We start from the raw sequence: 12057 nt of genomic DNA, 5'->3' as shown, positions 1-12057 counted from the left end.
GAGCAGAGAAGAGGAAGAAAGAAACTCAAGCAGACTTTAGGTCGAGTGGGGACCCTGACACAGGACTCATCCAAGGATCCCAAGAACATGACCAGAGCTGAAATCGAGAGTCAGCAACTTCACTGACTGAAATGCCCAGGAGCCCCCCTGTATAATGTTTATTGTGGCTACCACTGCATGGTTCTGATAGACATGTGAAAATAAATTATTGTGATAACAAATGTTATTTTTAATATATGCAGAATTTATGTTTTTAACACTTAGGAACTTTTTTAAATGGAAGGAGATCATTAATACAATCCCCCACTCTTTCCTACGATTAAAGAAAGACTTAGAGAAACCAACTTCAGAAAACTAATTAAAAGTGTCCAACAATCTAGAGAATGTTATTAATTTTCAAAAGTTTACTATGGGGGCGCCTGGGTGGCTCAGTGCATTAAGCCTCTGCCTTCGGCTCAGGTCATGATCCCAGGGTCCTGGGATCGAGCCCCGCATCGGGCTCTCTGCTCAGCAGGGACCCTGCTTCCCCTCTCTCTCTGCCTGCCTCTCTGCCTACTTGTGATCTCTCTCTCTCTCCCTGTCAAATAAATGAAAGGAATCTTTAAAAAATAATAATAATAATGGCAAAGATTTTGAATATCCAGGAAGGGAAGCATCCCAAGGAATTCTAGATGGAGTAGGGAGTGAAAAAAAGGAAATACCATGGGAAAATGCTGTAATCAATGCTTTTCAGACTTTAAAATGCATGGGAATCACATCTCACCCAAATGAAACTTTTGAATATTTTGATTAAATAAATCTAGTTAGGACCCAGGACTCTGTATTTCTAAAAGGTTTTGAGTAACAAAACCATGGCAGACTCAACTACTACCGTCGGTACCTAACTCACATTTACCCTGATACTTTGTTATCTAAGACTGGCCCTCAAATAGTTTCCCTCATTTGATCATAAATGAATGAAATCGGATTCTGTGAAATATCTGCTCTAATACATCAACTCAAATCTTCTACACCTGTCCCTCCCAAGCTGGATGGCGTTAGATATGTCAGTAGTACAAACATTCCATGCTCAAAGTTTGGAAAACGTTGAGTCAAACACAGGTAACTTTCTCTATGATAAGACTCTCAGAGCCTTTAACACAATGTACGTTATGAATCTTCAAGAGAGAATTGACTACACGTAATGCTTTCTCCCTAGCTAACCTAGTAATACCTCCTGGAGAAACTTGCCTACAGGGTGAATAGTGGTTATTGACAAGTTCTAAAGTCGCAGTGGTTCTTAAATTCATGGGTACTACTTTGGTCACTGTAATTAGTAATCCATTCTTAAGGGTAAGTCACGGATAAAAGAGTTTTCATAGATGGTCAAGGCAACAGGTTAGAAACAATGATGATCTTTATACCAGTCAATCGGATGGAGCTAAGCTGAGAATACTAGTGTAGGAAACACTAGAAAGAGCAGAATGCTGATAATGTACAGAAGGTATGTTATAGAATTAGGATGTTTGAAAACCACCACTTTATATGGCACAGCATAGCTGTAACCTCTAAAGAAATGAAATGTACGAACAAAAACAGAATAGCTCATCATAAGTAAGAGCAGAAGTGCCCCACCCAGGGACACAGTTTAAGGAGAAGTTTTCCAGTTATGCCATATAGTTCCCTGTGATCATTGCCTTTATATGAAAGGAGCAAACAGAAATGTTTTCCAGCACAAGATCTGGAAAGACTTATCTCATCTCTGCCTGCCATGACAACTGGGAGAGATCTTCTAACTGTCTAAAATATGTGAAACCCAAAGCTTCAGGAAATACTTCTCCGAGCCATCTTGAAACTGGTTATGTTGAAATAAATAGTAGATTGAAGTTTTGCCTAGAGCAAAGAAGCTTCGACCAAAATGACTTTCTCTTTTATACAAATGGGGAACTGCATGCTTTCCAACTTCAAGAGGAGGTAGCAAATAGATCTTGGGACAACCGAATCTCCCTGATATCAAAGACCCATATCACGAACCTGGGATGTAATGGTCCTCAAAATGTAATTGTATCTGAATTGTCTGGAGAGCTTGTTAAAACATGGATTCTTGGGACCCAGCCTGGAGTTTCTGATTCAGTTGGACTGGGAAGGAGCCTGATGATTTGCATTTCTAAGAACTTTTCAGGTGATGCTGCCCCTGGCAGCCCAAGATCCACACTTTAAAGAATACGGCTGGAATGGAAGGAGCCTCAGTGATCACTTGGGCCATCTCCTTTCCCTCACAGATGAAGAGTCTGGGGCACATAAAAGAAATTATCCCCAAAGATGGAGTCATAAACAACCCCTTTGACCACATGTCTGCGTGCCATTCTCATGCTCTCCTCTTCATTCCTATTTATACTATACTAATATTTATACTAATATATTTATAATTTATGCTAAATATATTAGTATGTATATTATAAAATTGTGAAAGACTTTGGTGTGGACAAAAATGATGACCATGTGTCCCGTCCATCTACCCTTCTAATGTTATCTTTGTTTTCACTGTCCTTCAGGTATTTTACAACTCTGAAAGTGGTAGAAAACGAATCACAATGCTAATGATTATTTTCGGAAGAAATGCAAGTGTATTGGGATCTGAGAAATACAGCTGGTTGGTGGCTGTCAGCACTAAGCAAATATGCATCAGATGTAAAATCAGACAGCATTCTCTTTGCCTGTGTATGTGTGCGTGTGCGTGCATGTGTTCCTTCAATACCCTCTTGAATCTGGAGCATCTTCCTGGGCCCCACGTTAAGTAATGAGCTAAATAAAATAAAACTCTTTGGCATGAGTTTATATATATTTGTATTGATTTGGGTATCATGATTTTACCTTTTCAAAAAGTTATCTTTCAACCTCTTGAAAAAAAAAGAAAAGAGTGCTTTTTGAATGGCAGAATAAGGACCTACAAAAATCTGCAATAAAACTCAGGCAAAAGTCAAAATCAACTTTTCCCATATTCTGGACATTAACTAAAGAATTACAAAATTCCAAGTCGTGTTTATCAAGAAAAATGGCTGAATATTGGTAAGAACAATCTTTCCCTATCAGCTTCATGGTAGCCTTCAGGACCAAAAGCTTCATAACTGTGATAATCATGCAAGCCAGCATTCTAACTGAAGAGAATAGGATGGGTTTGGAACTTCCCAAAAGCCGCATAATTGTCAACATTTGACCAGCTTATGGCAAGCTTACTGAAAATCCCCATTTCCAGGATGTGTCTTTATTTGACTTGACTCAGAACATGCTCTGGACCAACATCCCTGATTCCAGGAAATTTGAAAGAAAAAAAAAATCAGTGACAATTGTTTTAACATTGCAGCTGCCCAAGATGATGTTACTAATCAAATCACCTAAAAAGAACAGGGGAAGGCAAGGTCCAGAAGGGACTTTGAAAAGCTCACATGCTTTCTTGGAAATCTAGAACATGTTCAGGATTGTGTGCATACACAGAAAAGACATAAGAAGGTTCTAATCTCTCATCTCCAGGTTGCATGGAGACTCTGCTCAAGATAAGGCAGAATTGTAAACCGCCAGCAAGATCACCGAAGATACATGTTTATAAAGGTTGGGAGAGTTATTGGTTCAAAGCATTTATGGAGATCTCAGTCATCTAATCATTAGCTGACCACTAAGCTAACCAGGTAGAGACTTCAATGGTAACACATGACAAAAAATGCAGGCTTTACAGAAAGAGTGCAGGAAAGTCCCTAAAAAAATGAATAAAAGAACAGCACACTATAACAAAAACAAAAAACAGCAACAACAACAAACCTTGGGGAAAGCATCTGATTTCCAGTGTTGCCACAATATATTGTTTAAAACAGAAAAAATATGAGACATTTAAAGAAACAGGAACTTATAGCCCATGCAAAAGAAAACAACCAGTCAATTCTCCCTAAAAAGTCCAGACTTTGGACTTCTTAAACAAAGACTTTAAATCACCTAATGAACTAAAGGAAACTATGTTTAAAGAATTAAAGGAAAGAGTGAGAATAATTCAAAAACACAATCAAGAAAACAACTATATTTACAAAAGAAAAGAAATTAGAAATAAATTTTTTGAAGCACAAGATTTATATACTGGAAATCTACAAAACATCAGTGAAAGAAATTAAAGAGTATCTAAATAAATGGAAAAACATCCCATATTCATGGGTCAGAAGGCACTATTACTGTTAAGATGGCAATATTCCACAAATTGATCTCTGCATTTAAACTAATCCCTCTCAAAGTGCCAGCTACTAGTTTTTTGTGTTTTTGTTTTTGTTCTTTTTTTTTCTTTTTTTTTCAGAATTTGACAGGTTAATGTTAATAAAATTTATATGGAAACAGACTATTCAAAGCAATCTTCAAAAAGATTAAGGAACTTGCAGGTTTTTTTTTTTTTCTTTTGAGAGAGAGAGAGTGTGTGCAAGCATGCACGCCTCAGAGGAGGTGGGGAGGTGGGGAACAGGGGCAGAGGATGAAGGAGAGAATCTTAAGCAGACTCCACGCCCAGTGTCCAACACAGGGCTCCATCTCATAGCCCTGAGATCATGACCTGAGCCAAAATCAGGAGTCAGATGCTCAACTGACTGAACCACCAAGGCAACCCGAAACTTACAGAATTTAGACTTCTCAGTTTCAAAACTATTTATTACAAAGCTACAGTAATAAAGTAGAGACAATTTGGTAATGACATAATTCAATGGATAAATAATGATCTTTTCACTCTCTTGGATCCTCACTTCCAAGACAACCAAGAAAAGAAGGAATAATGGTGGTGCCCGAAAGGGTTTTGGCCAAATGCAGCTGGTGTTTGCTACACCAGCTCTGCTAGTTGTGTGCCCAAGGGCAAGGTCATTAAGAAGTTCGTTATTCAGAACATAGTAGAGGCCACTGTCATCAGGGACATTTCCAAAGCAAGTGTCTTCGATGCCTATATGCTTCCCAACCTCTGTGTGAAACTACATCACTGTGTGAGCTGTGCCATTGACAGCAAGGGAGTCAGGAATTGCACTTATGAAACCTGGAAGGACCAACTCCCCCCACCCCCAACAACCTTGATTTAGACCCAAGGGTGCTACCCCACAACTTCCACAAAAACCCAAGTAAGGAGCTAAGTCCTTAGGACTGAAGAAAAACTGTTCTCTGGGGGAAAAAATAAAATAAAATGGAGAATATACTTTAAACACACACACACACACACAAACAACAATAATCTTTTCAACATACAGTGCTGGAACAACCAATGCAAAAGAATAAAATTAAACCCCCTACTTCACACCATATATAAAATTAACCATCTGGTTTACAAATATTATCTCTCATGGTGCAGGCTATCTTTTCACTTTGTTGAACATGTCTCTGGTAATCAAGCTGGAAAGCCAAATGTGTCAAATGTATGTGACTATTGGCTACCTGTATGCCAGCCACGTAGGGGTGGGATATGCTTGGGGGAACTAAGCGAGGGACAATTTTAGAGGATGTGTAAGAGACGGCAACTGCATTCCCACTTCCAAACAACTAGCTTATGAACAAATTTAGATCAGAGCCATTCTTCTGCTCTTCAAAGATTTTTATTTAACGTATGTCCTTTCTCTTGTTTTTAATCAAATTGATGCTGCATCCCTACAGAAAACTCCTGAACATATGCTCTGAAATTTTACCTCCTGTTACCCAGGGTAGAGAGGAAGACAGAACAGGGGTTTTCCTGAAAGTGTGGCAATCGTAATGACTCATGCTACTTCCTTATTCTAACCCTTTCTACGAGCGGGGTGGAGAAAGCTCACAGTCAGGCCTGGGGGAAACCATCTTTACTGAGAGGGTGTCTTTGCTGTCGCGATTGCTTTTTGTTTTCCTTTTGCCACAGTGCAAAGCAAGGAAATAAAAATTCAGAGGAAGATAGAGTTTAGAACTGTAACTATAGGATGGCAAGGAAGAGTCATCCGTAAAATAAATGCAACATGTATTAAAATGAATTCCTGAAGGTACGCCATCAAGAAAGTCAAACTCAGCATATTTCTTTGTTTGTGTGGTCAGGTACTAAATGACTCTTTAAGCATACAGAGCCAATAAAGAGAACAGAGGTGACGAAGAAGAGGAGAAAGAAGTGTAAGGAGGACGGTAAGTGTGAACATAGTTTTCCAACGTGGGTAGTCCAGATAGTATCTCAGTTCCCCAAACTCTGTTTGTTTTGTAATTTCATTGCATTACTCTTTGAGATGTCTTCTCTCTGAATGGCTAGAAGTCAACAGTCTCAGACTCTAAATCTGTCTGTTAAAGCAAAGCACTCACGTCCTTTCCAATTCACTCATAAAAAGAGGAATAATTGAGGATTTTATACCTTAAGAGAGTTCTCGAAGCATTGCAGAGAGATTAAGCATCAGCAATTATGTAAAGCTATTCATAGCTTAAAACTGAGGGGAAAGAAGCCAAGTCGTTGAGGAAACCAGAGCCAAAAAAGGATTGCTATTTAGTCCACTGAACCATGCTGCTTTTGAAATACTATAATTCAGATCGTTCAATGAAACTTGTTTGCTTAAATTTTCCTTTTCTTTATTAAAAAAGAAGGAGTTGAGTAAGGAAGGCATGAACTGCTACTCCATGAAATAGGTATAATTATACCCCACTGAATATGGTGGCATGAAAAATTAAATTTAAAAATTTATAAGTAAAAGACCTAACACAGTGTCTGGCATGTATTAAGGAATCAGTGATGGGGCACCTGGGTTGCTCAGTGGGTTAAAACCTCTGCCTTCAGCTCAGGTCATGATCCCAGGGTCTCGGGATCGAGCCCCACATCAAGCTCTCTGCTTGGCAGGGATCCTGCCTCCCTCACTCTCTCTGCTTGCGTCTCTGCCTACTTGTGACTTCTGTCTGTCAAATAAATAAATAATATCTTTTAAAAAAAATTTAAAAAAAGGAATCAGTAAGACTTGGCTGCCATACTTTTTATTATTACTGCTGGAATTAGCACGGCCAGTATTATGGAGGTCAATCTGTGAGTGACACGGAGGTTGCTGCTAGCTAGAGAACTGATTCAAGTCATTCAGAACGCTCACATTGTATTTCACGGAAATGTACAGAAAATAGAATATTTCAGTTTTTACATCAACATATAATTAGTTAGTACCAGATTCTCAAAAGAATCCTTAATTTTCATGCTATTGTCCAAAATGAACTTCAGGGCTAAATTCCTGTGTGTGAGTCTTAGACCCCAATAGCTAATTTATTCACCGGTTTAGTTCTAAATCTTTAGTTATTTATCATTATAAAGATGTCATATGCCCCCAAAGCACCTTTTTTTAAGATTTTAATTTTATTTATTTATTTATTCGTTTGAGAGAGTAAAAGCAGGGGGTTGAGGAGGGGGAAGGAGAAGCAGATTCCCCTCTGAGCAGGGACCCTGACTTGGGACTCAATCCCAGGGCCCTGGGCAGCTGAGCCTAAGGCAGCAGCTTAACTGACTGAGCCACCCAGGCACCCCCACAGAAGCACCCTTTAAAGAAAGACTACAGGATTAAAAAATTGGGACAAACTTTGAAATTTGCTAAGCATCTTCTAGCTCATCCCCTGGGTTATCTATGTGTTTGTTTGCTTCCAAGGAGGCCATTTCACCACCTTTTAGATACAGAAGTTAACTTGTGGAAAATTTATTGTAATGCAAACAATTCCTGTCCATAAAAATGCAAATTGTATTCCTGTGGCTATTGATCAATTTTACCAGTTTTCCATGTATTTGAGAATTCATGCCACATTCTTTATCTGACTATAAACTTGTGGTTCTCTTTTTAAACAAGCAAGGACATCTGTTGGTCCCTCATTAATTCCTGAGTTAACTAAAATCTTTGATACATGTTTCATTTTATATTGTATGGAAGTCATAATTTTATCATCATTTAAAATCTCTCCTTTAAAAAAAAATAAAAAAAAAAATAAAATCTCTCCTTTAATAAGCATAAGCATCCAGTTTATATGACTTCCTGAGAAACACATCTGAATTCAAGCGGAGAACCTTCCCCGGAAACGTTCTAGTCAAGGCCAGAATTAGCCCTTCTTCCTGTGGCTTCTGGGCAGTCATTGTCAGAAAGTCAGTCAGTCAAAGATGGCTGTCGAAGCTTACTAAGTGAAGAATAGTGTCCTGAGCATTTTTAAATAGCTTTTTCTATACAAGAAAAGCCTGCAAAGTTATAATGAGTTGCCAGGGTGAAATAGGTAAGTATTAACCTCAGGGAAGTAAGATCCCTCTAGAGGGCTTCCTGGAGAGAAAATTTGGAAGCCAGATTTGGGTTCAAAGTGGATTCAACTTATAAGAATGTATTCAAAACTAACACTCTTTGAGGTTTTAAACTAAAATTTGGCTAATGTCTTATGAGAAAGCAAAGCATTGACAAGCATTTTGTTTCCATATTTTATCATTATAGTTGCTTAAAATACAAGAATAGAGGAACTGGCTGGCTCAGTTGGAAGGGTATGCAACTCTTGATGTCGGGGTCATGAGTTCCAGTCCCACATTGGGTGTAGAGATTACTTAAATAAATAAAATTTAAAAATAAAATATAGGAATAGAACTGTTCAGATTTTCTCTAGGAAGTATGTTGCTAAAATTTCAGGGCTTTCTTCTTACTTTAATCTTACATAATTACAGATTTGAATATTTTACAACTATAATACCATTCCACTTATGTAAGTAACATTTTATATAATTGAAATAATTATGTGGGAGGAATCTGGTAACCCAACTACATAACCATCATGTAGGTTATAGAATTATAAAGACATTTAAAACACATTTCTATGTGAATGTGTAGTGTTTCTAATAAAAGTGGTATCAAACTATAATCATATAATAACTGAAGTTATAAATAATGACCATTTAATGAATATGACTAATTATATTAGTGGGTGTGTAATAAAAAAGAAGCAAGTATGAGAATTCAAGTATGTGTCACTAATGTGGAACATTTAATAAAAGATTACAAAAAACTAATGAGAGCTTTTTAGAATTAATACAATATGGTTTTAAAACTAGTAATAATTCTTTTATTGCGAGTATCCACCACACACTGACTACAATTAATCTGACTAGAAGATGAGAAAATTTTGTCACTCACAACTCAAGTACCACCTTCTCTACAAAGCCATGCTTGATGCCCATACGACAGATTTAGATGTTCTTTCCTTTCTGCTCCCGTAGGGTGCATGCTGTAAGGCTAAATAATTGTTATTTATCATCAGTCTATATCTATAGATATGATATAATGGAAATAATATAGATGTTAGAGTCAAATCAGATTTGAATTCCAAATTAACTAAATTGCTGCTTGAGTGATCACAGATGAACAAATAAACATGAACTTCAGCAAGAGGTACACAACAACCATTTTAGTATTATTGTATATGCTTATATGCACAGTAGTGTTATAATGTTACTGCATATGCTTATGTATGTACAATAGCATTACAGTAGTATTGTGACTAAGGCAGGAAAATTGCCAGGTGCCTGGCTGCCTCAGTCCATGGAACATACAACTTTTGATCCTGAGGTTGTGAGTTAGAGCTCCATGTTGGATATGGAGATTACTTAAAAAAATAAAATCTAAGAAAAAAAAAAAGACTAGTGGAAATTGGATATGTTGCCACCTGGAGCATAGCAAGTGCTTAATAAAGATTATATAAACATTTCCACCTCTTACCTGGATGCTAAGTAAGCTATTTTATCAATTTCATTATATATTTACATATAATGCTAAATAAATGTTGTAAGAGAAAAGTGGAAAAGAGGAAATTATGAATGCCTTCAAAGTTGTTAGTATTTCCCATCTTGTTTTGGTAAGTCATTATTAATATTCACTTTCTCCTCAACTTGGCTAGAGATGCTGTTTTGACACCAGTGTTTGAAAAAAATGCAAATGACTGAGCAGTTTCTGACCCTTGCAAAATGTCCCTGGGGTTTCTTCTTCATCACTGACAGGGAGAAGCTAAGCGCGGCTCAGCTGGGTAAAGATGAAACATTGGCCCAGACAGAAAGATCCTGCCCCGCCTGTTCCTAGGGGTGGGGATACTGGTGGTGCTGAGGCTCTGACACATGGGGAGTCACCAGACCCAGTCCACCACTTCGCTGGATTTCACACCTTCTCACACTGGCCAAACCAGATGGCAGCCAGTGTCTGAAGCTGCCAAGGACTTTCCACCCAAGATGTCTCCTGCCTCAACTGCATTTCTTCCACGTTTTGGCTTGCATCCTTGCAACTCAATTCAGTTCCCATTTTGCCGAGAAAATTTTTTCTGAATTGTCTTTCTCTTAGATCTCTATATCACCCCCTAAAAGACAGAGGTAATATCATCTCTTATAGGCCATGTTCCTCTCTTTTAGGGTTAATAAACTATAGAAGGTCAAGTCAAACCTTTATTTTAATAAATAATGCATAATTATCAGCATTAGTATGCCCCCAATATCCCATGAGACGTATGTGGATTATGGGTTGTTTATCTGAAATTCAAATTTAACGGAACACCGTAGATTTTTATTGACTAAAATCAGGCACTCCTACTGTCCTATATTGTATCATTTCACTTGTCTTAAGTTACACCATGGGTCACAGCTGTGACCAGGCTCTTGAAGGCCAGGCTGAGTGTCCAACTGCTTTGTCTCACCCTCAGTTCTACCTCAGCCTTCCTGATGCTCCATCACCAAATGCCCGGCACGGTGCTTTAAGGACCACTAGGAGAACAAGAGTAGGGTCTTCAAGCATTCTTTGATTCTTTCAGATAGCAAATACCTATTCAATGCCTATACAGTGCCAGGCACTGAAGGATATTCTGGAGATGCAAGTTTAAACAAGACACAACCCTTGTCATAAAGGAGCTTCCAGCTCCTTCAGGAAAACAGACATGGCAGAAAGCTATCTCAATCAGTACAATAAGTTCCAAAATAGGGTGAGTTGAGCACAGTGGAAGAAGGCATGAAACCCAGTCTTCAGGGGTCAGAGGGGTCTTCTGGGTGGAAAAGTAGCTAGGTATAATTAACAGGCATGAACCAGAGGATGTCAAGAGGGAAGGCATTCCACGCCCCAGCAGAGAGAACAACAGGAACAAAGCCCTAAGGTAAGTAAGACCATGGCATTCATGCTTCACTATTTAATCAAATCTGTCTTTTAGTTCAAGCTTGTTTGACCTATGGATGTCACTGTCTTTTAAGCTGCTTCTTAATAGTTTTGTTTTTTTTTTTCCTCAAGGAATTCAGTGATGACAGCTCTTTTTCGTCTCTTAGCACCTGAGTCTTCTCCAAGCTCCAGGCTGGTTTCTCTCTCCTGCTGTAATCTGAGCATCTTCTTTAAGAGTGTAAAGCTGGGGGGGGGGGGGGGAGCCTGGGTGGCTCAGTTGGTGAAGCGTCTGCCTTCGACTCAGGTCATGATCCCAGGGTCCTGGGACTGAGCTCCAGATGGGCTCCCTGCTCAGCGGGGAGCCTGCTTCTCCTTCTCCCTCGCCTCTCCCCCCTGCTCATGATCTCTCTCAAATAAATAAATAAAATATTTTAAAAAATCAAAATAAAAGAATGTAGAACTTACCATGACCAGCTCACCTGGGCTCACGTCACACCGTCCAGCCTTCCCCTCTCTGCTCCTTCCAACATTCTTTCCTATCCTCCCCTCAGCTTACTCCTTCCAACTCTCGTTGCCCCATGGTGATGGGTGCCGGCACCCACAGCCACTCTCTCATCCGCTTTCAACGATGCACCCTCATTCTGTACGTCCTACCTAACCCAGCCTTGTCCATACAGCAGCGGAGAGGACCCTCGCTCAGTTCCAGCCCTAAAACAGCAAACACGAGAGAAAATAAAGTCACGACCCTGGCAAGAGGGCTGACCGGTGAAAGAAGGAAATTTGTAGGTAAAACCCACTTAAATAAAGCTGCTTCTTCACCAGCATTCTTTGTAGAAATCAACTATTGTTGGTTATTTTCTCCTCCCTGGCTTGTGCTTCACACTCAGTAAACTTTGATGTAGATATTCTGGAGATGGTTCTCCATTAACTCTTTTGTTCTCATTAA

General features: G+C 38.9%; 1 protein-coding gene across 1 annotated transcript in view; it reads right to left on the bottom strand.

Annotated features, from left to right (window-relative positions):
* Positions 1–530: 530 nt before the first annotated feature.
* The window catches only part of MAP3K7CL (MAP3K7 C-terminal like), a 64028-nt gene continuing 52501 nt past the window's right edge, over positions 531–12057 (bottom strand). Inside the window, exon 6 of the mRNA XM_046002854.1 lies at positions 531–569. The gene's annotated coding sequence lies outside the window, so the exon portion shown is untranslated. The remainder of the gene's footprint in view (positions 570–12057) is intronic.

This window comes from Meles meles, chromosome 4 (genome assembly GCF_922984935.1).
Source record: "Meles meles chromosome 4, mMelMel3.1 paternal haplotype, whole genome shotgun sequence".
NCBI classification, from domain to species: Eukaryota; Metazoa; Chordata; class Mammalia; order Carnivora; family Mustelidae; genus Meles; species Meles meles.
The sequence above is the reverse complement of the archived record's forward strand: the minus strand, read 5'-3'. Positions and strand labels throughout refer to the sequence as shown.